This window comes from Podarcis gaigeae (genome assembly GCF_964106915.1).
Source record: "Podarcis gaigeae genome assembly, chromosome: 2".
In the NCBI taxonomy this organism is placed as follows: domain Eukaryota; kingdom Metazoa; phylum Chordata; class Lepidosauria; order Squamata; family Lacertidae; genus Podarcis; species Podarcis gaigeae.
This window is the reverse complement of record NC_139679.1, coordinates 43,586,795-43,612,180: the sequence shown is the minus strand read 5'-3', so window position 1 is coordinate 43,612,180 and position 25,386 is coordinate 43,586,795. Positions and strand designations below refer to the sequence as shown.

Sequence of the window (25,386 nt, the reverse complement as noted above, 5' to 3'; positions counted from 1 at the left end):
AGCATGAAATTGTGGCAGTCACCTGTTATTTCCATGAGCAGCACAATATGCACTATTTGCATACAGAACATAAAACCTTCACAAGCACACACAATGAAATTAGACATGGTGGCAATTCAAGGCCTATAACTCTGTAAGTTGTTCCTGTTCAGAGACCGCTGCTGTTAAGCAAGAGGTCAGCTAGGGAAGTTAGGTCCAATTGTTTAACTGGAAGCACAAAAGCAAAAAAGTTACAAGATAATGACAGATAATGACAGTTCCTATGTAAATACATTGTAACAGACCCTGATTCCTGCACTGTTGGGAAGTAAGGGGCCCTTACTACTGCAATTCTATCAAACAATCACACGATTCATTTTGAAATTCCTGGCTTCATGGAATATTTGGTAATATTTGATTATGGTCCAATAAACAGTGTAGTGACTAGTAAATTAACTAGCCTATCAACTCTAGTCTATGTATTTGTCATATAACTGGAGACTATATTGCATATACAAATCTAAATCTGAATATATTTGAAGGCATTCCATTAAACCCTATCTGTTATTAAATGATAGGATCAATTAATCAAGGTCTATGGAATAATGTGTAAAGAGGGAAGAGAAATTTCTCTCTCACTGGAAGTGAGAGCAGTCTAATAAGAATAAATGGCAGTGGGTTCATAACATAAGACATGTTTGCACATAATAATAAGCACAGAGGTATTGGCTTCCCCTCATGGTTTGTTTAAAGAGAAATAAATCACAGGTTGCATGAAATGCTAACTCAGTGATGGTTTGCTTCTTCCTTCCTTGGCAAAAGTGAAGAGTGTGATTTGAGTAGCCTGCACCAGAACATAGCTTGTTCATGGTCAGCCAGTTTGTTTGCAACTAAGGGTTACCATAATGTGCCAACCAGGCTGCAGAGGTGTTTCTTCACGTAGGACATAATTAATCTAGATATACATTGCAACAATGCATGGCAAAATTGTTGCCAACTTTCACGACTTTAAAAAAGGATTGGACAAAGTCACTGACTAGTAGGCACAGCACACAAAAGCGCTGGGAATATTGCTATTTAAACACTTTATGAGTATGTACTACGTATTAGGGTCAATCTGAAGCAGGACCACCTGGGTGAATTTTACCCTTATGCCTTTCATATAATCAGTTATCCATATATCCATATATAACCATATATCTTTATAATGATTTTATATAATCCATGCTTGAATCATGAAGGCTTTTGCAGAGCTTAAAGCAAATTGCTTAGATTTGAAAAATCCAAAAGGACCTCTGCCCCAGTTCTCTCCCCTTGTTCTTATGTCCTCAATGTCTCGCCAACATAAGGGGGGAAGCAATAAATCTGATGTGCTGGCACTTTCCTCCTGTCCAGGCAGGGTCCTTAGCAGCTAAAACAGGAAAACGCTAACCACAAATGTCCCCGTATAGCAGATGTTGCGTAGGAGAGCTATCAACAGCGTAATGGCCGAATAACGTTCCTTTCTCCGTAGGTTTCCTTTCTCCTTTCTTACCATAAAGCAGGGGAAAGGTCGAACTGATGTACAGACTGAAGAAAGTAGAAGTTGGGAGGGAACTCTTTACATGATCAGGGGGCAAGGCTTGAATGTGCTCATTGGTTTTATTTTTGCTGCCGTGTGCGATTGTATTCGATTATGTCATGTATGTACTCAGCTATAAAGCCTCAGGGCGCTAGAGCTGGGGTGCCCAGTCTCTGGAAATGATTCCACTGGGTCAATTATTGCTCAGCAATAAATATCACTTTCTTTTTCTCCATTGCTGCGTCTGTCAATTCTTGGACACAATTTGAGTGGGTCACAGGTACTTTAAAAATCCTTGCAACAAATCAACAGGAAATGGCCATTGCCATGGGGTGACATCCAGCATCATGCAAGCAGATTCCCACTTGTGCAACAAGACTTCTGCTTCCTTTCCCCTCACCCCATACGCACAATCTGAATGCTAGATTGACCTTTAGCTTAATTCAATAAAACAAATCATCATTCCATAGAAATTAAGGGATCTAAGTTAGCTATGTTCATTAATGTCAATGGACCTACTCTAAGTAAGACTAACTTTGGATACAACCCTATGTATGCTATTATAGTAGTCCAACTAATTGGTTTCTAGTGTAATCCTTGATATCAAACTCCTCACATGTGGTTAAACAATGTCTAGCAGGTTACAGGGTAGCTGCGAAGTCTTCAACTGCTGGAATCCAGCAGAAAGAGATATATAAGAATATTCTACCGTTTCTGGTGCTTCTAGGCCAGTGCTTTTCTACTCTTGGATAACCTTCCTGGTTGTATTTATGTGCCAACTTAAGGACCCTTGCGGATCAGCCACAAAACCCATAGATACATGCCAAAATCATTAATACATGAAACACCTATCCAAAAATCTTCCCAAACCTGCCATCCTCCCATTAGCCTCAGGAAGCAGGTCCAAAACATCTAGAGGGGCATCTCTACACCATGTCCCAGGTATCAAAAAAACACTACACTAAGCAGAGGCTGTGTGGCATGAAAAACAGTTAAAACACAGTATTTGTAAATAAGAGGTGTTAGATAGTTTTAAAAACAGCTACCAACATGATCTCCTGAGATGTTATTGGACTCTAACACTGATCCAACCCAGCCAGCATGGCCAATGGTCGGGAATAACAGGGGTTATAGCCAAACATCTTGCCAGCAACACCTAGCCTACCCTAAGTATTATCAGCTTTTATTTTTATTCCCTTAGTCATATACAGTATTCTGCAAAAAATTTCCTTGCTCAAGGATGTAACTAGCCTGGACCATGATGTGACACCACCACACAGTGTGGTTTTTAACCCCAAAAGAGGATGGCTTAATAACAATGCTAAGCCAAACTGTGCAACAGTACATCATTGGTTCAAAAAAACGTTTGTGCATAACTGATTACAACTACTATTATCAATTTGTTTCTGGATAGCAATTATATATTGCTACAGTGGGGAGTGGATGGAACGGGAAGAGCAGAAAGAAGAATGGCTCCCTTTAGAAAAAGTTCTCAAAACTGTTCAAATGGGCATAAATTGCTGACAACTGTGATCTCTAACAATGCTATTTTGCTTCCTTAAAAAAATGGGCAATGAGAGACCTAGAAGCCAGGTATGCCACCCTCACTACCTATTTACAGTCTCTTGAATGAATAAAAAGGAACATTTAGAAGTAGAAATAAGATTGAGACTGGAATGTAGAAAGCTGTCTTATACGGATTCAGACCATTGGGTCCATCTAGCTCAGTACTGTCTACATTGACTGGAAATGGTTCACCAGGGTTTCAGACAGGAGTCTCTCCCAATCCTAACTGGAGATGCCAGGGATTGAAATGAACAATAAAGCAGATGTAGGAAGAAAGTCAAGGTAATCTGTTAATTTTCAGTACTTTAAAAGAAAAAAGTTACCATAAATATTTTATAATACGCTTTTATTTATTATATTTAAAATTAGTTACAAGAAAATGGCTATACTCTAACATTTACTTGAATTACTCAGTCACCTAAATAAAAGTCAAAATGCCATTATTATTTTCTTGTGCTCAAGTTAACATTGATGTTTCTCATCATTTGATTCTTCATAAAAGGTTTTTATTGTCTGAACACTTAACGAAAGTCAGCATAAAGGAAGATTCTGGAAACTGCATTAGGACTGATCATGCAACTGAACAAGAAACATCATATCAAACAGCAAGTTAAAGATGTCTTACAATCCTAGCTCCAAATTTTAATGAGATGTTTCTGGTTCTTACGTTTTTCATGGAAAAAACCCAAAATTGTGTAAAATTAAGCTTTTCAATGTGTTTTCAACTATGATTGGTGTATAGTGGCATGATAACAGAATGGATCAAGTACATATTCCACCAAAATTCAAAATTAGCTAAACATATAGTACATGAAACATAAATAAAATGGTACATATTGAGTTTGTATATTTTAGCTGGAATTCCAGATGAGTTTACATAATTTTAAGGGGACAGAATTCCAAAACCCCTGTATAAAGTTTATTCAAGATTTACTATTTCTTTAAAGAAAATTAGCTATATGAAGCTTCAGTATTGAAGTCCTTCTGCAGCTAGCAGGTCTGTCTTCATTCTGGCCCTCCCTAACAATGTGAAGATCTCCTTGAAAATCTCAACACATAGAACAATTGAACATGGGCATCTTCTCCCATAAATGTCTACAATCTTAGCACCTCTCACTTTACACCACACATTACCAACATCTGAAGTCTCAAACTAACTTTTGTGAGTAGTCATGAGCAACCTGACTTCACCATTAGCTTAGCACCATCTAGCAGTAAGGAGTTCATCATTATGGAGCGCATGCATTTAAGTACAAGCCACAATAAATTTCTTTTTTGGAAATTTTGCATAATAACAAGGTTTTTATTTTCTGTAGAACTAAAACCTAGGGCAAACATTTTATCACATCTTGATTAAAATTTCATATGGCCACCAAAAATAGGGAGGGTTGGGAGTGATCTACCCCATTTTCAGGGGTTCGGGTCAAACATTCTGAGCTTTTTTAAGGATGGAAATCCCTGTTTTGGGGGGTTCAGCTTTAAGTTGTTGAGCTTTTCTTAGGGGAGCCAAAGTTGTTAAGCTTCTTTTGGGGGAGCCAGTGATCTACCACAGACGTCCAGTGATCTACCGGTAGATCATGATCTACCGGTTGGACGTGCCTGCTATAATACATTAAGATAATAAGTCAAGCCAGGGGGAGACAAGAATGGAATGAGTCAATAACTTGGAAGATGCAGAAAATATTTCAGCTGGGATGAGGAGTGAAGACTGAAAGTAATAATGAGGGAGAAAATGGAGCACCTCCAGGAAGACTAATCAGGAATACTAGCCAAAATATTGTGAGATTTTAGAACAAGAGGGAGAGAAATGGAAATTGCAGAGTTTTGAGAAACTAAAGAGTAAAGTACGAGATTGGCTTCATTACTACCAGATAATGGAGGTTTATAAAATGGATAAAAAAATCTGATTCCAGGTGGAAAAATCGAAATTAGAAACAGAATTGCTAGAACCTAAAACTAAGAATTTGTCTAAGATGTATAATCTGCTGTTGAAATGGAACACTCAGGATGAAACTGTGAAGTCTGCTATGATTAAATGGGCACAAGATGTTGGTCACAACATTATGTTTGCTGACTGGAAACAGTTATGGACCACCGGTTTAAAATTCACGGCATGTAATGTCTTAAGAGAGAATATTATGAAAATGATGTACAGGTGGTACATGACTCCAGTCAAGCTGGCAAAAATCTATCATTTGCCCGATAACAAATGTTGGAAGTGTAAAGAGACTGAAGGTACGTTCTTTCACCTTTTGTGGACGTGCCCAAGGATTAAGGCGTTCTGGGAAATGATCTATAATGAATTGAAAAAGGTACTTAAGTACACATTCTTGAAGAAACCAGAGGCCTTTCTCCTGGGCATGGTTGGCCAATTGGTGCCAAAGAAGGACAGAACTTTCTTTATGTATGCGACAACAGCAGCTAGAATTCTTATAGCAAAAAATTGGAAAACACAAGATTTACCCACTCTGGAGGAATGGCAGATGAAGATGATTGAATATATGGGACTGGCGGAAATGACTGACAGAATCCGAGACCAGGGGAAAGAGTCAGCGGAAGAAGATTGGAAGAAATTCAAGGACTATCTACAGAAATACTTTAAAATTAATGAAAGATAGAATGATGTTGGACAGAAATTAAATGGTTACCAGCTGTAAAGGTGGAAAAATAAGCTAAGATAAGTTATATTAACGTGGTAATAAGGACTTTGTTGAAATTTAAGTTTAAACTGGAATACAAAAGGGGGAGGTGAGAGGAAGTCCGGGATATAAGGTAATGGAGATAAGATTTTGGGAATTATATCTGTTTTGTTTTGTTGTTAAATGTATATTTATGTTTTCTGTTTATGTTTATGTTTTTCTGTTGTGTTAATTGGATTCTTTTTTGGTTTATAAAATTGAAAAACTTTTAATAAATATTTATATTAATAAAAGGAATACAGATATCACAATGAAGTGTTCAGATAATGTGGAATCAAAATAAGAGAACTACAGAACAAAATGAACTATGAGGCAGTTAACATCCACGATGAAAGCAGTAATTTGGATTTTTTTCTGTACACATTCCAAGTTGTTCCAGTTCATTAAATAGCTTGCATGATACTGATCAAATAACTTAAGGAACAGCAAGATGCTTACATCTTAACTACATTCACTAACTAGGCACATACTGCAGATGTTCGACAGTACACCAGTTGACCAAACTGGGGCCATGGTTTGGGAGTTCCAGGGCAAGCTACCCTCAGTGGTTCCCTCTCAATGATGCCCACCCCCTCCACCTGCTAATTGTGGAGGACAGGTGCATGCCTGCCCCAGGTGGTGCATCCAACAAGTACCAGGGTAACACGGCACACGTTAACTTGCCCATGCCATAATGTTGATTACATTGGGGCAGTGCTAGGGAGGACAGGTGCATGGACCAGGAGCTTCACTCATCAATACCAATGGGCTGCACTTCCATTCCCTTCTAGCCACCACCATGCTAATTACACTGGCCCTAACATACCCGTGTTGGCAATGGCACTAGCATAATGAACAAGGTGGTGGTGAGTAAAGATGCACTACATAGGGTCAGCCATCCCCCCAGGTTGAGCCACATCCGCTATGGTGGTAGCAGTGAGCCCTGTTGGGGTTCCATTATTCACTCAAGTGTGCCATGTACTGGTGCTGAGTTAGTGACCAAAATATATTCAAGGCTAGCTTAACCGGAAACACTCTTTGGCACTTCCCTCAAAAGACGTCTACCTAATTAGGAACACAGGCACAGCCAGATGTGTCAATAAAAAATAACGAGCATTCCTGCCTACACAAACTCATGCTAGTTGTTTGTAGCATAAAACAGGGGGAGGAGGAAGAACCAACAATTTGTAATGTTTCCAAGCCTGGTAGCCCAAATAAAATTCTTACACACCACAGGTGACTAGATGAGTGGCTACTCTGATAAAGGGCCTTTCTTACTGGGGTTATACAGTGGAATAGTGCTCAGCCTGTAAAAAGGTAAAATTATCATTAAAATTATTTTATTGTAAAAGATGAGGGAAGTGAGAGAAGGGGGGAGTTATATTACTTGCTGCCTGTAATGTGAGGCCATTACACTGTAAGTGACAATGACACTTGAACAATCATTGTTACACTGCTGCAGTTCCTGCATTAGCTAGAGGAAAAACACTGTCCTAGTGACAATGCAGTCATTGGTAGGGAAGCTAGATTTCTGCATAAAAGAAGGCCTAGAAGAAAAGAGGTATTAACGCCCTGCAACAAGATTAATTCTTTTTATTATTATTATTTTAAAAAAAACTGTAACTCAGCAGCAAGTAAAACATAGCGCAGCATCCAGCTATTGTGTCTTGCCACTGCAAGGATTTCTGTTTAGCCAATGGAACTTCCTCCCTCCCTTTCCCTCATGTGTGCCCTTAGTCTCTCCTAGGAGTTTTCCTTAACTCCTAGGAGTTGTGAAGGAGAGATGGGGGGAAATCTGCTGTGCAAGCAGGAATGCTTGTTCTGATGGAACACGCTAATTGGATACCACTGGTGGTTGTTTAACCACCTGGGTGAATTTATGTTTTCTAATTTTTAGCTGTTGCTGTTGGAAGCTATGCAAATATATTCATATTTTGTATGAAGCTTTTAAATGCTTGCAGGTGGTAGTTTGGGAGTACTTGTTGATCTGGCACTCCTGTTTGATGTGCAGGTGGTGGCTGTAAGGTGTGTTTTTTCCCAGCATTAGCTGGTACGTCAACTACATTACATCTCTTCCTGACAAGAAGAACCTACTCTGTGGAATGTCTTGCCAAAATGGGATCTCTCAGGCCCTTTCATTATATTGCTTTAAGTGGTTGGTGAAGACCTGGGCTCTTTCAAAAGGCCTTTGGGGTTAATTATGTAATTTTTGCTGGTTTAGAGTTCTATGCTATCATCTTCCCAGTTAGAATTTGTTCTGTTGGTTATTAACATTAGTTAGAGCATTTATGAGGCCATTTTTGTTTAAGTTTTTTTTTTGGTAGAGATGTCCCAGGATGTTTCCAAGATTGGCTCGTTTCCACTCAGCTTGCTAAATCCCAGAAACATTAGAATCTCACACAACAAAACAACATTTTACTGTAAATAATCAGTACAAGATGACTCACTCAGCTGTCATTGTACTAGTACCAAATCTAAAATTATTTTTAACTCTTTCAAACTATCAGTCATCCAACACCATTAACATACAAGAGCCTAGCCTCACAAGATAACCCAGCGTGGACACGCAGAAGCAGAACACCAAATTTTCATATACAAAAACACATTAAGTAACATATGTACAAACACATTACCTTGAGGCAGAGTTTATCCTTGTCTGATTTCTCTCCTGTCTTCACTCTCTAATCTCCATTTTTTACACTTAACTACGAAGTGTAAATCTGCACAAAGAATAAAATATTAGATTAGTATAAAATAAAAAGAAATCAAGAAACAAAAATACAGTTCAACATTTCAAGTTCAACTTATGAATTTGTGAGGCATCTTTAAGCTCAAATCCAGCCATGTAATTTCCAGGTTTTTCACTATCTTGAAAAGGGATGTTATGAAGGTAATAACTGCCTTACTATGACAGCCCAAAAGTGTTCTGGTTCCATCAGTGGTCAGTGAAATGCCTTTAGTAAAGGTTGTATGCAGGGTATGAACACATTTACAATATCTCAATTTTTGCCCCCAGCATTAAGAGTTAGAGCTGTTTTGGCAGGCAGCTGTAGATGGATGTAACCTCTGTGCAGGACAATCCTATGTTGACAATTGTGGCTATTTGTGTTGACTTAGAAGTTACGGTTCACCTGCCAGTTACCACCATTTGACACATTAAACACAACTACCAAAGGTAAAGGCTTAAAAAACGGATTTACTCCTCCAATACCAAACAGATCAGAGCTGGAGAAAATATAGCAGAGGAAATTGTTAGTCTTTTTTCTCCCACGTTTCTACTAAACAGCAGAAAGGGAGGCCTGAACATTTATGTTGAAGCTTTAGTCTATTCACCTTCTCCATACTGTGCATGATTTTATACACTTCTTACTCATCTTTTCTCTAAACTAAAAAGCCCCAGATGTTATAACCTTTGCTCATAGGGGAGTTTCTCCATCCACTTGCTATTTTTGGCTGCCTTCCCCCCCCCTTCATAATACTAGAACTTGATGCCATCCTAAAAGAGCATTAGCCAAAGTAATGGAGAATAAGACTAACAATAGCAACCACCCACAACAGCTCTGTTTTACTTCCCCACTTGGAGGAACTGTGCCTTTGAATAGCAATTGCTAGGAATCACAAATTGAGATAATGCTATTGCACTCAGGTCCTGCTTGTTGGTACCTGACCTTTAAAGCCCTAAAGGGCCTCAGGCCAGTATACCTGAAAGAGAGCCTCCACCCCTATCTTTCAGCCTGAGGTCCACCTCCACTGCGAGAAGTGAAGATACAGGGAACCAGGGAGAGGGCCTTCTTAGTAGTGGCACCCTCCCTGTGGAACACCCTCCAACCAGATGTCAAGGAGATGGAGATGAAGAACTACACAAGTTTTAGAAGACATCTGAAGTTCCTGTATCAGGAACTTTTTAATGTTTGACATTTCATTATTATTTTTCTTTTGCTAGAAGCCACCCAGAACGGCTGGAGAAACCCAGTCAGATTGGCGGGGTATAAATATTAACAACAACGCCTTCCCAGAGGCACCTGGTTGGCTATGGTGAGAACAGAATGCTGTACAAGATGGACCTTTGGCCTGATGCAGCAGGGTATTTCTTATGTTCATAAAACCAGAGAATTGTAGAGCTGGAAGTGAACATGAGATTCATCTAGTCCAACCTCCTGCAATACAGGAATCTTTTGCCCAATGAGGGCTTGAACCTATGACTCTTAAGATTAAGAAACTCGTGCTCTACTGACTGACCTATCCCAGAGTCTGTTAGGTGATAATACTATTCTGCCTTGAAAACACATGGTTTGGGTGATCATGGTTGTTTTAAACAGCACCATTAACGGCTTTCAACAGAGCTGTCAAACATGGCAATGAATTACACCTTTAGAAGTATACCACATGCCCTGGGATAAAAGTTATTCAACTGCCAATAGTGAATGACTTCTATTTAAGGAGGAAACCAAACATCATATCACAATGATCTAGTAAACTCTTTCATCAACACCTTTTAATATTTTTTACCCACAATTGTGTCTCCACGCATCTGAACCGGTTACAAACTTTCCTTGAGTCAACCACTTATTGGCAATGATCCTGATGAAGTTAGTTATCTCACTGATTTTATCTGCTAAGTGTCATTCAGGGAAACAAGGGAACCAATTACTACACCACCTCATGTAAACACTTCACAAGTCTGAAAACAAAGTCTACTGTCCCACTCCCCCACCCGCTTTTATTAACCACCATGGTTTGGGCTGGTCCTGCAAATGAGGATTGCAAACTGGGATCTGATCCTGGTCTGCAGGGCAAATGTAGGCCATGTTTTGTTAGTTCCTTGTAACAATGATTTTCTACAAATCAGGAAGAAATTCAGTAAGTAAGCTGTGCTGAGAAAGAGAACTCATTCCTTTAACAGCTAGCCACAGCTCGGCATATGTAAACTGACCTTCTGTGTTTGATTTACTATTTTACATGTTTCATGAACGACAACACAGCAAACTATCATTTTGCTCATGACCAAGGCATGCACGACCCCCAACACACGTGCCGTTTTCAGCCCTGGAAGGAGGCAGAACAGGCTTATGCATGCAATGACAGAGAACACAACCCCCACACAAACAGGGGGTTGCCTGTATTTTTAAATTTTCTTTCTAATTCTGAATGTTCAGTGCCACAAAAGATGCAACCCATTCAAAAGGAATGAACAGATACTAAATTTAAACAGATTAGAAAAACCTCAAGTATTTAAAAGTTTTAACCATATAAAAACATTCTGTATTTCCTCTGAAACTCTGTTATGCAAATAAATTGCAAAATGTTAACTATAGTTCAGACTTTCACTTAGGAACAATCTTTAAGGTTCAAATACACCAAGTATATCTACCAATGGAAAAAGTTTAAAAGAATTCACAGATAAATTCAAGTCAGTCTTACAGTGATTCCAGAGAGAAGATAAAGAAGTGCAGGGTTACTGGATTGTGTTGCTCTATTTGAAAGACACTTATTTCCAAGATTTGTATCTCACCATAGAAGTTGCATATTTTAAAAGTAATTTCTTGGCATCCAATGTTTCAAGTTTTCAACAGCTTGCCAACTAATAGGTCATATTACTCAAAAGAAGTTAGTGGAATTTTAAAGATGTAGTAGGCAAATTAATATTTGCACTGCTTATCAGTCCAAGCTTACTGGCAGAATGAATGTTGTTCTACTTGTTTTCCTTGCCAGTACTATTGCTGCACATTTCATCATCTCTTCAATGTCAATCGTTTCAGTACAATGCTACACATTAAGGGGACAACTAAGAAACCCAAAACTGTACTGTTTTACAAAAGATAGGGAATATTAAGGTTTTTTTAAAAAAAGCCTGTATGGACTTTCAGAAACAGAGGGCAAGCTCCATCCCTGCATGGGTGAAATATCCACATGCTATAACAGAGCTTTCTGCCTGCCCACACTCCCATGCACAATGGAAGAGAGGTGCTAAGCATTACACTCAATGAGATGTCTCTGTGTGTGCCTCCTATCTCCTGTCCACTCCTTCACTCCTCTACTTGAATTCCCTAAGAATGGCACACAAAGACTCCTGCTTGTACACATTAAAAAGGAAGGTTGTAAAGCAGAATTCTGTTATACCCTTCAGAGATACCTCCACTATGATTATGTGAGAAAGAATACACACGATTTATTAAAATATGACTTGACTCAAAACCCCAGGCTGTCCCCCCATTTTACAGGAACATATCATCAACATTTACCCCAATGCAAAACTCACCTATGGATATTAATGACAAATGAGCTTACTGGAAGCAAGAATTAGGTTACAAATTGGGTAGTATTTACTCAAATCTAATGCTCACTTTTTTGGCCAAATTACGTTCCAAAAATTAAGGTGCACATTAAATTTGATAGCACATTAGTCTCGAGTAAATACGGTATGAAATCAACTCAAAGAAATTTTAATCTATAAATATTCACATTCTTAACCAACCAATATGCATAAACCTGAAAATGCCCCAAACCAAGAGTTCTAAGGGAAAAAAATCTAGGTGGTAACCTACTAAGCTATTGTGCAAACAGAACAACTTCTGTTCCCATGAGGAACTTTCCCTCCCATGAACCCGCACCCTCAAAATGTGCTCTCAGTGCTCTGGAGATTTTCCAACCCTCAAGAGCACATCTGGAAACAATTGGGGGGGGGTGTGGAAGTTCCATTAACACAATGAGAAGAATCCTTACTTGATCCACCCATTCATTTTTATTCATTAATAACAGGGGCCAGTTATATGCATCTACACCCCAAATAATGAACACAGTAGCCTTACTTGAACATTAGAACATAAGAAGAGCCTGCTGAATCAGGTCAACTACCCATCTAGTCCAGCTTCCTGTGGCCAAACAAAAGGCCTGTGGGAAACCCACAATGACAATTGGAGCACAAGAATCATAGAGTCTTAAGAGATTGAATGCAGGAATCTCAGCTAAAGCATCCATGACAGATGGCCATCCAACCTCTGCTTAAAAACCTCCAAGGAAGGAGAGTCCACCACCTCTTGTGGGAGTCTGTTCCACTGCCAAGACAGCTCTTCCTGACAGAACACTCACGCCTCCTGTGGTTTCTAACATGGAGTGTGGAATAACACAGAATGAGCAATACATGCCCTGTTGCTCCCCCGCCACATGAATTCTTGCATACTCACACACACAATACTTATCTTACTCTAACACACACCCCACATACTTGAGCAACCCCACAACATACAGAAACGCTCATATGCTGAGCAAACAGAGAAGTCCTCATTGCTCCTTCTCTCCTCAGACAGGTTTTTTCCCCCAAGGCTTCTCCACAAAGCTGACAAACTGCCTGGATACCAACTCCACATAGCTCATGGCCAGCTGAATGGGCCTAAAAAGGTCAAGCAGCCAGATTTTCTATCTGGGTGGACAAGCCCAGATTATAATAGGGTCATTCACCACTTATAACAGATCCATTAGAACAAACTCAGCTGATGTCCATCACAGGTTGCTTTCAACTTCGCAGCTGAACAGATCTCCACTCCTACAACCAGACTTCACCTTTCTTCTCTCCCCCCCCCCTCCCCGGGAACTGTCTTGCACCCTCAAAATCTACCCAGGAACGGATCTGGGGGAGAGGCAGGGGCAAGGAAAGAAAGAATGACAGACTCATAGAATTGTAGAGTTTGAAGGGATCCAGAGGGTCCTCTAGTTCAACCCCCTGCAATGCAGGAATCTCAACTAAAACATCCATGACAGATGGCCATCCAATCTCTGCTTAAAAACCTCCCATGAAGGAGAGTCCACCACCTCCCAAGGTAGTCCATTCCACTACCAAACAGCTCTTACTGTCAGAAAGTTCCTTCTGATGTTGAGTTCAAATCTGCTTTCTTGTAACTTGAAGCCAATGGTTTCGCTCCTACCCTACGTAGAAGAAAACAAGCTTGCTCCATCTTCCATGTGACAGATATTTGATGGCCATATCTCCTCCCAGTCTCCTCTTATCCAGGCTAAACATACCCAACACCATCAACCATTCCTCATAAAGCTGTTTCCAGACCCTTGATCATCTTGGTTGCCTTCCTCTGCACGCATTTCAGCTAATCAATATCCTCCTTAAATTGTGGCACCCAGAACTGGACACAGTACTCCAGGTGTGGTCTAACCAAGGCTTAATACAGTCGTACCTTGATTTTCGAACAGCTTAGTTCTCAAACATTTTGGATCCCAAATGCTGCAAACCCGGAAGTGACTGTTCCTGTTTGCAAACTATTTTTGGAAGCTGCACATCCGACAGGACTTCTGCAGCTTCTGATTGGCTACAGGAGCTTCCTGAAGCCAATCAGAAGCTGTGCTTTGATTTCCAAACATTTTAGAAGTCGAACAGACTTCCGGAACGGATTCCATTCGACTTCCAAGGTACAACTGTACAGTGGGACTATGACATCCCTTGATTTGGACACTTTACTTCTGTTGATGTTGAAATATTATGTCCCCGCTGTGTTAATGGAATTCTATTTGTGCAACACTGGATTCCGCATCATCACCACCTCCTCACTGTGCTCTGTGGTGTGCTCTGTCAGATTTAGTTTGACTTTTCCACCACTTACACTCAAGTCCTCCATCTGTTTGATGTTCTTTATCTAAAAAATCTCCAAAACAGTCACAGGGTGGATGCAACCCATCAACTGCTTCACTCAGTTTCCTACTGACCTATTCCACCTAGCCACCAAATAAAAGCTGTAGACAGCTTTGTGCACTCTTCATTAATGAACAGTTGGTCAATCCACAGATGCATGGAGATGCTCTTTGTGGCATGAATGTAAAATTGCAGATGAAGTTACAGATAATAATGTTCTATCTTGTTAGGAAGAAGAAATAATCACCTCAGGCAGTATCTAAAGAAGTAGTGAGAGTCCATGACCTGTTAACAGAAACTGAAACCTCCCCATTTCATGTTTTTCAAAGTGAGACAATTAAAGGCAAATATGTATGAAAAATAATTGGCCTGCAAGTATTCTAGTTTTAACTAGGGGAATGTTATGCTAAATTACATACAACCAAAATGTATGGTTACTGAAGATTTGCTATTATCTAATATACTAGTGAATTCCCCCAACAGGGAGAGGTACCAATAACAGACAGCTATGTTGTTGTTGTTATGATTATTATTTTTTATTATTATTCTAGTTTTAGCTATAAAGAGAATTCAAACACATGAGATTTTTTTATTTTAATCCAAGTGCTAAATTAATGTTATGAGACTACTTTGAAATTTTCCCAATTGTTTAACCATGGGATTGAGTACTTACTTCTTTCTGACATGCATTTCACATGTCCAATGTTAGGGCCATCCAAAGATACCACTTAACAAGTTCCAAAATGTTGTTTCAGATCATGGCTTAAGTGGGATCCTATGTTAGCTCTAACTGTAATTAGCATGGCTGGCAATGTAACGGGTAACTATGATTAAGCCTGGGAGTGGAGTGAGAATAAATACTCCAGAATCAGGGGGCAGAAAGACTATTCCATTTGACTGCATGGTCAAGAAATAATAAGCAGCGATAAATATGAACTGGCCCTCTCAATGTATAATGTTGTATGTTAGCTACTTTCACAAAGGAAATCACAGCAGTTTCAGACAAACTGGCCATGCAAAAGTCAAACTCCAATACTTTCCACCAAATAGGGCCATGTGGCTTGAAATTCTGAAAACAGATAGTCCCACACTCTCACTCTTCAAGCAGCAATTATCTGTAGCAGGAGTGGAGGAAATGTTTGCAACAAAAATGAATAGATTACATCACTACTTACACAATGAAAATCCAACATTATGCTTACAGGTATGGTATCACAAACAGCTAAAGATAGTGCTAATATTGTCATCTTAACACTTCATTTCCCTATAGTTCTAAAACAAGTATAGAATGATGTGTATGTAGTAACAATGCTATTGGTGTGCTAGCATGGTGGGACTCAACTTCACAGCTGGCTGGTGGAAACTAACACTTGCATACAAGATTCAGCAATACTTTTTAGACCCATGCCCAAAAGGCAACTGAAGTATGTATTAAAGTACTAATCGGATACATAATATGCTACTAAAACACACAATTTATTAACTTGCTCATGTAACAAGATTAAATTTTGACCAGTTACCCCATTCAAAACAAAAAATATTCAGCAGCTTGACAATATTCCTTATAATTCTGAAATGGAAATATGCATGCGGACAAAGAGGGTGCCCAATCAAGCTCTGGGCAAAGGTAAAATTGGGCTACTGCCAGTGTTAGAAATTCAGATATATAAGCTAGGCACCAGATGGCACTTAAATCTAGTTTACAGTTACCACAATGGTCTATTCACTAGAGGATTGAACTAGATGACCCTTAGGGTCCCTTCCAGTGTTAGAAACTCAGATATATAACCTATTTGCCAAACAGCACCTTAAACCTGGGCTGTAGTCACCACAATGGAATGTCTAGGTGCTGTTCCCCCACAATGGGATGATGATTTGATTAATTCCATTTCTCTACTGCTTTGTATTTTGAAGACCAAATCTCAAAGTGGTTTACAACATCTTAAAACATCAAATACAACAATCTGGAATAAAACTAACTCAAACTCCAAGAAAACTATTTCTAATACAACAACGACGACGACTACTACTACTACTACTATTTCTACCCTGCTCATCTGGCTGGGTTTCCCCAGCCACTCTGGGAGGCTTCCAACAAAAGAAAATTAAAATACATTAAAACATCAGTCATTGAAATCTCCCTAAACAGGGCTGCCTTCAGATGTCTTCTAAATGTCATGTAGTTGTTTACTTCTTTGATATCTGGTGGGAGGGCGCCACTACTGAGAAGGCCCTCTACCTGGTTCCCTGTAACTTCGCTTCTCGCAGTGAGGGAACCGCCAGAAGGCCCTCTGCGCTGGATTTCAGTGTCCGGGTTGAACAATGGGAGTGGAGATGCTCCTTCAAGTATACTGGGCCAAGGCCATTTAGGGCTTTAAAGGTCAGCACCAACACTTTTAATTGTGCTCCGAAATGTACTGGGAGTCAATGTAGGTCCTTCTCTAAGTGACATTTTGCTTTCCCCAGTCGCCAACCTGGCATCCAGAGATCTCCATATGATCGCAACTAGACTTGCACCAGTTGCGAAACGCGCCTGCCTAATTTCGAACACTGGACTCCCTACCTGCACTACAATTTTACGATTCTATGTCAACTACACTGCTTGCCTCTTACAACAATTCGTTTATCCCAGTATGCAAGAATGAGAAACACACAGTGGAAATGGTACTAACTATGGACTAAGGCAGAGGTTTTTAAACCATGGTCTGTGAGCACCATTTGGGTGGCCTGTGGAAATGCTGCAGCACAGTGAAATATACCTATAGCTGTGATGATGGAGGATCCCAGCAAGGGGTCCATGATTCGTGCAGCAGCATAGAAGCACAAGACATGCCCAGCCCTGCAGAGCTGCCTAGATATAAGCCACTAATCCAAATTTCACTCTCACATCAAACCAGCATGCTTTATATTGGGAACTGTTACCAATATGCTTAACAACTATTCAAGAATGAATGTGGACATGGAAATAAACAAACAGCACGGATACTGGCTGGAAAAAGCTACTGAGTGATAGTGCAGAACTCTGAGAAGCATGGACATGTTTGTTCTCTATACTTCTTGGCAAGCAGCAACAAAAACTCTGCTCATTATACAAGGATTCATTTATCTCAAAGCAAAAATTATGCAACAGTCTGTAACTATTTGATGAGCATTTCATTAACATGGCCACAGGAATGGATTACCCCTGAACAGAAGGAAAGCAAAGGACGTAGGTTTCTGAGGTGAGTCTGCAGATGAAGAGGCAAATAAAGACAGGTAGCACAAAACCATTCATAAACAGGTGGAAACAATGGTAGTTGCTAGCCTACCCTGCTACAATCCCAGACACACTCAGTAGATGACTTGAAAATATGAGTATAAAACCAGATTCAGTTGCCTGCAAGGAAGACAAGCATTGTTTTTATTTTTATTTCACGATTCTCAAGTCTTTCCAAGTCATGCTTCAGTCCTCTGCAAAGCCATGCTGCATTCCAACACTCTCTTTGCTTTCGGGACATAGTGTCTCCATCAGAAAAGGACCTTGCACTCTGATTTCACAGTGAAAGAAGGACTTGGACAGAAGGCATCAGAAATACTTTGCACCCTGATTTTAAAATATATTGGCAAACACAGGTTTTAAAATAACTAGGCCCCATAACTAGATTCTAGCCCCTGTTTTGCCTCCATGAGGCAGCATGCTTCCAAATGCCAGTTGCTAGAAACCACGGGAGGGGAGAGTGTTCTTGTGCTTGAATCTTGCTTGTGGGCTACAGGCATCTGATATGATTACTGTGAGAACAGGATGCTGGATGGGCCACTGGGTCTTATGATGTTTCTACTATTTATTTTATACTTTTAGTGTTAGAAATGAACCAGGTGAGTTTTGCAACTTGCACTGTGTCCAACTGTGACCATGTGGAGATCTCGGGGTGCCAGATGGGCGAATGGGGAAAGGAAAATGTCACTTAGAGAAGGATCTGAAATATTTTCCTTGAAGCTTGAATCTGTGTAACATTGGTGAGGACTGAAGAAAGTGGTCAAGTAGCTTGGCTGGGTTCTACATGTGTGGTTAACAGTTGCTACAGGAGAAACTCTGGCATGGAAAATAAACTGGCAGGGCTGAAAGCCACCTCAACTCCTACAACTCTCAATTATAGTGCTTGGTAAGTGGGATAGTCTAACAACTAAGCTTCCCCCCGCAATTCCTGGAACAACTTACTGATCAAACCTTTGTGACCTGGCAAGATCATCTGAATGACTGCTCAACCAGGCTCTCCCACTTTCCTTTCCCACTTCTCCTCATCTTCTACTTCTGCTGACTACTACCTAGACTGAGGTTGCTTCCTGATGCATTCCTGGTTCTCATTTCCACCTCTCCTTTTCCTTCCTAGAAATGTACAATGTCCAGAACAATTAAAGTTATTTGACTCCTTTAGCAAAATAAAAATGTATCCTTTAGCATATAAAAGTGTGCTGTTCAGTATACTGAAGAAAATTACTATTACATGATTACTCAGAATTAAGATCGCCATTTGATTACGGCTTGCTAACAGGTAAGTACACACAGACTGGAGCATCAAAAAGATAAATACCACAAGATTTGTAGCAGTGTATGACCTGGTTTGTGTTTCACATTATGCTACAGTTAATGCTGGTGCATGATGCTCAAAATTCCGATTTTGCTCCTCCCCACACTAGGAATAACAAACCACAAATCTTGGCCTATTGTGTTGTCTAATCCAGGGCTTGTGGTTTGCGCAAAGTACAAGTGATAGCCGAGCTTGTTCCTAGCGTACTGTTCATTGTGTGTTTTGGGGAAACAACTAAGAGTGCAGGTTTAGACAACACATGAAGCAAAAGCTTGTTTTTATTGCTCCCACAGTCATTATCAGGAACATGAGAGCAAACAGCCTCTACTACGATGCTACTAGTGACATCAAACTGCTTTGTTAGCAGCACCAAAGTGACTTCCTTAGGGTGCAAGCCTGGGCATTGTGTATGGAGATCCTGGGCTGGGCTGCCCAGAAGGCAAGACCCCCCCCCCATTGCACCCTTGCTGATGTGGTCCACAGGAAAGCAGAGCAATAGCTTAGCTGGAGGAGTTGACTGAGGAGGCGTACAAAGCACCATCCAACTGCCTGGATTTGGGTAGGATCTACTCTTTAGGGTTTTTTCCTCCTGCAAAGCAGCAGAGCTTTATGATCAGAGTTTCCTTCTCTGAGACAGGCTACCTTCCCAGGTTGACAAGCCCCACCTGCCCCTCACTGCCCTCTACGGCAGGTGCAGAAACTGCATTATTGACCACTGTACCCACTACTGATTTTGTCCATTCAATTCACATGTAGGGAAAGTCCCTAATTCACCTAAGGGTTGAGACTCATCAGCTACCCTCACCAGGTTTAGCCAGCCAATCAAAGCAATTCCTGGGAAGCAGCTGCTGCTGCATGCTGACAGCTTCTAGGAGCCACTGGTGAAAACTGAGTGCAGAGTGAAGACCAAAGGTAGACAAACTACCCCAGAAGGAGGACAACATGTCTCCCACCAGAGGTATTACTCCTCCCCCAACATCCCCTATACCCCCATACATTAAACCACAGCTAAACATTTACTAAGGTTTAAGATTAGGTGTGAACATACCTTTCTGGTCTGAAGCAGGCATAGGCAAACTCTGGCCCTCCAGATGTTTGGGACTACAATTCCCATCATCTCTAACTAACAGGACCAGTGGTCAGGGATGATGGGAATTGTAGTCCCAATTTATCTGGAGGGCCGGAGTTTGCCTATGCCTGGTCTGAAGTGAGAAGTGAAAAGGACAGTCATAAGGCAGAGGCCATGTCAAAAAGACAGCTGCTGCAGGGTACTTGCTTCTACTTATCTCCACACTATGTCAAAGGTTCCCAGAAGAAAGCAGCATTTCACAAGCAAAGACGACCATTTGTAGTACATGAAAGTGTAGCACACTCTATACAGAATTGTGTCTTCACAATACAAATTGTCTTAAAACACATTTCACTCATTTTTAAAAAAACCTGGTAATTTTGGGAACAACTAAAAAAAAAAAAAACAACCTCAAACAAGAGAACTGGGTGGAAATGCCTTATGTGGGAATGTACCATGCATAGTTCTCATGATCATACCAGACTGGGACATTGCTATTTAATCATAAGGTAAGAATAGGAATGGCCCAGGTGCTTTGATGGATACTTAAATATTTAAACCACTGCAGATTCAAGAAAATTTTCCTTTCCCGGCCATTTATTTAGTTATTTTCCCAGCACCCACGCAAAGCTGCAATCGTATAAGTAAATCACATGTAAGTTGTGGGTCTAGTGCATAGAATTTGACAAACTCAAATAATACATTAAGTCAAAAATCCATATTCCTAAGACCACCACTAAGTTCGATGTAAAGATATACAACTGGTAGGAACTAAAGATGGATTTACACTCTTAAGTAACCATACGTTCTGCAAAGAACAGTACTACAGTAGACCACGTGTTCTGAAGACTCTTACAGTTATGGCTGCATGTGCCGTCAGAGGGGTATGAGTAAGGGTCTCCTTCAAACCAATGAGATTTTAGAGGGCTACACAAAAAACAGCAAAGTTCAATTTATCAGATTATTGTGTGAACTGAATACAAACTACAGCATTATTATAATTATGTTACTTTGTATACTGCCCTTCATTCAAAGATCCCAGGCCAGTTGACAAAAAAAACGCAAAATGACAACAAATTCCATAACAAATCGGCATGTCAAAAGGATGCACTATAGACACCTTTCCACATGCCAGCAAATTCCTAGAATGCTGCTAATGCAGACTGAACTACATCCCTACCTGCATATAAGAACTCAAACATGCTTCAACTGTATCACTGCCTCACTACCAGCCCTTTGCACTAAAGATAGCCAACGTGATGCCCTCCATATATTGTTGAACTAGAACTCCCATTGCTGACCATTAGACATTTTTATTTTGGCTAATGTAACCAAGCGAAACCTCAAATAAATAAAGGAAATAAAAACTAAATGATTTAACCTGGGGAGATGGGAAATACAAGAAATTGTAGATTTGAATTACATTGTACACTGACAAGCATACCTTTACATCGGTGTTAAAAACTGAGATATGAAAGCTAGGAACTAAAAGGCTCCTTAAACCGAGGTTATGGGCGCAAGAACGGAATGTCTGGGTATGCTTTTTATAACAAGAATACAAATGAATGAACTTCAGCTAAAATATTAAGTTCATTTTTCACACAGTCTAGTCCTCCCCCTGCCCACCCCCCTAATATTCTTAAGAGGGTCTCTTCTCCAGTCTTCATAGAGTAGCAGGAAGTGGGGAGGCAGAAAAAGGTCCTCCTTTCCTTCCACTCTGTAATTTTAATTTGAAATCTCAGGTGCAGTACTGCCCCCAGAGCTCAGAAACTGCTTGCACTAATGAAATTCCATCACAAAATGTGCCTAGAACAATGGGAATTTCAAACACTGTTTCACCTATATCATGTCTACTTCGTGCATTATATTTTTCCTATATAGACATACTGACAAAACACGTACACTTTTGACTTTCACAAGTCACGGCTTTATGAATTCTTGAAAATATACAAAAATTATAAGCAAGTGTTTATGAAGCAAAATGGGCAGTTTTTATACAAGAAAATGTATGAAGCAGCTTTTGCCTGATGCCCAATAATATCAAAGGCAATGCAACCTTTGATAAGCTGGAATTCTGTAGCTGTACAATTGACCATCTTGTGTAGGCAAAGCCATAGTGAAATTTCATGTACTGTGAAACAAACTGTGACCATAAGAAATGTTCTACTGTGATGCTAGTTTAAGCTGTTCCTCATGCATAGCTGCATGCTCCATGGAGTTCAGATGCAATTTTAAAGTCTAACAACCATAAACAAAAATGGCTAGTGGCCAATCCAAACACTCCATAAATATTTTTTCCATGGAAGCAGGTAATTTCCTTCCACATAATTATTACATGGTCCTGGGGCAGCAGGTTCACTTTCAGCAGCCCAATCAGTAGCCTGCAACCACTGGTATAATGAAAGGAATAAAATTTACCTCTGAAAGCAAACAAACTTATTTGACTGTCCCACAGATAATAATTCACCCCACAACTATTATAATCTGCTGCAGGTGAGAGAAGGGATAAAGAAGAATCAGGAAGCACTACACAAGAGCCAGGAGGTCATAATACAGTGATAACTGCTTCAAGAACATATCTGAGCCCAGCCTCCATACAGTTGGGACTATTGCAGCTGTTGGGACCAGAGGGATATTAATTAAATTGTGATAAACTGTTCTTGTTCAGTTCCAACTTTACTAAAGCACTGGCAAATGCATTCTCAGAAAAAAAAAATCCTCTGCGAGAAACCAAAAGGGGAAATTACCATCATTACAGAGTAATAAAAACAACAACTGCAGGTCAGGTTAGTGTGAGACTCTGCCTATGTAATAGGTTGCATGCTATATCCACACTGGTTTACTGGACAGTACAATTCTAAGCTTGTTTATTCAGAAGTTCCACTGAATTCAATGTGGTTTACTCCCAAGTACGTTGAGTTTGGACTGCAGCCTTCACCTTGAAATGCGCAATTTAGCATTTTCAGACTTAGTCCCTATTTCACTACTGCAGCCGTATAACTTAAGGTGAATAATCACTTTGCCCCCAAAGAAGCCTACTAGCAACGTTGATCAATTTTTTTTGGAAATTATTATAAACTTTATTAGCTTAAATTAAAATTGTAATAAGACAAGCATTCAGCTAAAAGATAGCAAGGATGACCGCTGATTTTATCGTAACACGCACTATGTATATGAACACTTACAAAAAGCATCCAACATTTTGTAAGGACTCATCTATACAAAAACCATTATCACCACACACAATCACTAAATATCCACTTATGTTACTAGCGTAAGTGGCCACTCTCTGTGGACTAAATAAAAATTTTCAGTTTTGCAGTTGTTCTAACAAACGGTAGTCTGTTCTAATCAGGATCCACTTCTACCTAGTGAAGCTTTCCAGACCTGCTAAGAATGCAGCCCTCAAACCCCACCCCACTAAAGGCCCCTCATATTAAGTGCAGGGTTTCTACTGGACCACCCGTCAGATATCTGCGTTATAATCCAAATCTACCGTTAGATCCCACTGAACTACATGGCACCGCTTTAAGGCTTTTGTTGATTTGTTGACTTCGGGGGCAAAGGTTGGGAAGGGAGAAAGAGCCATTACGTGTGGTCCTCACAGAGGCACAAACAGCGCGCAGCCGTTTGTACGTACTTAAATCGGGCAGTTAAGGAATCGGCCCCCGGCAACGCTCCGAATCGGGTCGCAAGCGAAAGATCCGCTGCTGCCTCTGCACACCGTTGCCAACTGCGGCCTTGTTAGGCGGGACGCCGCTTGCCGCGCATCCTCCGGGCCTTTCGCTATCAGGCTACACAACAGGAAGCCAATAAACGTGCCGGTCCCGAGCCAGGAGACCAGCCGGCACAGCCCCCCCCAACTCGCAGGGGGCCAAGGCACGGCCAGACCCGCTCACGGGGGGAGCCAGGTGGGGGCGGCGCCGGGCAGGAGTAGCGGTCGAGCCAGGCCTACAGGAACCGCAACCTTTGGCAGGCAGGGCACGGAGCGGAGAGGCGGAGCCGCCTGCCTCGCGCGCGCCCTGCTCCGAGGAGCCGGTCAGACCGGCGCCCTCTCGCAGCGGAGCCTCCGCTAGCGCCGCCGCCGCCGCTTCCCTCTCGCCCGCCCCGCCGCTCTCCCTACCGGAGCTGCGGCCGCTACTACCGCCGCTTCCCCCTCCTGCTCGATGACAAAATGGCGGCGGCAGGAAGTACCATCAGCACCCGCCCCGCCCAGGTTCGCTTACTGCGCCACCCGCGCACGGGATCCGGGCGCCCTCGGCGGGAAGGCCCTCCGCCGCTTCGAAAATGCACCCCAGCCAGCGGAAGGCCCGATGTGCAAGGGCGGCGCGGGGGCCGCCCACAACGCACCCCGGCCTCATAGCGGTACAGGCGGAGGGCACGGACATACTTACGGCAATCACGTACCCTTAAAGGGAGCAGCGAAGCAGCGCTTACGGAAACGGCGTAGCCACCATAAGCCTTACACACCACCTACCGCAATCAGCGTAACCGTGCGAAATAGCGAGCCACATCTTGTTCCCGATTAACCCACCGTGAAACTTAGCCGCCCACCGCGAGAATGCAGAGGGGAGTGGGGTGGGAGAAGTTGCCCTGCTCACGCACGGGCGCGGGACACCAGTCAGCGTAGGCTGAGGAGGCTCGCGTAAGACCTTTGCGCAATAGGCCTCGACGCAAAAAGCGTAAGTCGCCTGACGCAACGGTCACATTACGCAATGCGGGTTACGCCGACAAGACAACGTAACTGAACAAGGAGAATACCAACCCCCGCAGCCTCTCCCGGCCCGGCCCAGCTCTTACCTGACGGCGGCCGGAGAGCCGGAGAAGGCCGCGTTGTCACCAGCCTCCTACCAGACCAAATCCAGCAAAGCCCTGAGTCAAGGGGAAGCGCCGCACTCCGTAGGGAGGGTCGGGGACCACAGCGAACAGACCAGGGCAGAGAGCGACGGGCAGCGGGACCAGCAACGGCGGGGCTGCACTGACCTCACCACGCAGCGCGTTACGTCACCACGCAACAAGCCGCGCCTCGCGCAGGGCACAGGACTTCGAATCTAAGGTTCCCTTACCTCACGGCCACGCCCCTTCGAGTAAGGAGCCCTCCGAGTGGGCGCCGGGAGGAGCGCTTCTCAGTCCCGCCAGGGAGACGGCGCGTGAGGGGTGTCGTAAGGCAAGCGGGAGAGGGAAGGAAGCTGCGTCGCCGCCGCCGCCGCATCGCAAGAGAATGATGGTGCTTGGGAGATGGGGCTTACCGCCCCAGTGGCGTAGCGTGGGGGGTGCAGGGGGGGCTGGCCGCACCGGGCGCAACATCTGGGGCTTAGGGGACGCAA

At 41.9% G+C, this 25,386-nt stretch overlaps 1 protein-coding gene across 9 annotated transcripts in view; it reads right to left on the bottom strand.

Moving 5' to 3' along the window:
* BRD4 (bromodomain containing 4) overlaps positions 1–25,075 on the bottom strand; it is a 71,235-nt gene extending 46,160 nt beyond the window's left edge. For 2 of the 9 annotated variants that reach the window (XM_083726019.1, XM_083726025.1), the window contains exons 1-2: positions 24,860–25,075; positions 8,418–8,504 (exon numbers count right to left, since the gene is read on the bottom strand). The gene's annotated coding sequence lies outside the window, so the exon portion shown is untranslated. Of the gene's footprint in view, positions 1–8,417; positions 8,505–23,555; positions 23,602–23,699; positions 24,255–24,285; positions 24,457–24,536; positions 24,658–24,859 lie in introns of those variants that run through there. The other 7 variants (XM_083726022.1, XM_083726026.1, XM_083726020.1 and 4 more) reach the window with 5 other exon arrangements.
* Positions 25,076–25,386: the final 311 nt, after the last annotated feature.